Consider the following 1,432-nt stretch of genomic DNA (forward strand, 5'->3'; position numbering starts at 1 on the left):
TTAACTCTAGCTTGATGTCACAATCAATATAGATGATGAAAACACAATTCTAGACTTGTCTAAGAAAAAGATAAAGGTGGAGAAGAATTTTTATCGACTCAATAATAAAATAAAACAGATCAAATAAAAGATCTAGTTTCTGAATATTTTATAAAATAGTTTAAGTTTTCTGAATAAAATTAAGAATCCTTAGAAGAGATTTTCATGAACTTTTTTTAGTATTTTTATATGCTTATGTGGATGTTTTATCATATAAAAATGTATTAGGGTTAGTATTAATCTTTAGTTTATACTTTTTTAAGTCTATCAATGATTAGAAATAAACTTTATATTCTCTTTAGTTTTATTCTAACCCACTTTTAATTAATCATCTTGGCTTATTGGCTTTCATTATTCATCTTCCTTTTATAACGCTACTTTTTCAAGTGTTTGAACTTTCGCAACAACATACTTTCTTAAGTCAAACCTGATTTCATGTCGTTCTAGATAACATAAAAATTTAAATTAACTTTGGATTATATTTGTTTCATGTCGATTTAATTATTAACATAAAAATTTAAATTCAATATAACCCAATCAAATAAACATCAAAGAAAATAAATAATCACAATGCAAAGTTTAGAGACAAAAGCGAACAAAAACTATCAAAGTAGAATCGAGGAATAAATTTTAGTAAGAAAATAAATTGAATATAATTAATCATGGTATTTGACCATGTGCATTGCACGTGCATAAAACCTATTATAATAATTACCCAAGATGTAAAAATTACTCAGAGATAATACTTTATACACAACTTTATTTATTAATGTAAAGATTTATTAATTATTTAATTTAAGAATTTGTAAAACCCCTAAAAATTTGGAAGATATTATTATATGGTATTAAATGAATTATTTTATGGTTGTAGATATATATGTTAATATATATAAAAACCTATAATTTTCGACCTAGGTTCTGGTCTGTCGACTGATCATAAGGATCAGTCGACCCATAGCTCTTCAGAAGCTGGGTTCGACCGATAGCTCTTCAGAAGCTGGGTAATACATACATACATATATATATACTGTAAGGACCATGAATTTTAATACTAGTTAAAATAATTTTTTAATTATTTTAAAATATTTAATTATGATTTTTAAAAGAGTATTTGTATTTTTCTTGAATTTATACAATTTTCTTTGATTTAAAGTCTAAGTTTTATATTTATTTAAATGATATTAATATTTATAAATTAATTTTATGCGGTGAAAATTTATGGAATTTATCTGTTGCGTTATCGATGCTATTACGTATCATTTTGAATAATACGTGGTATTATTATTTGTAGGCAATAAAAATTACCTTTAAATCCTTATCAGAAAAGTTCAGAACAAAACTGCTAAAACCTCGCCCGAAATAGCAAAAAGGGGGAAAACACTGATAAAAAGGG

Source organism: Asparagus officinalis, chromosome 8 (assembly GCF_001876935.1).
Source record: "Asparagus officinalis chromosome 8, Aspof.V1, whole genome shotgun sequence".
NCBI lineage: Eukaryota > Viridiplantae > Streptophyta > Magnoliopsida > Asparagales > Asparagaceae > Asparagus > Asparagus officinalis.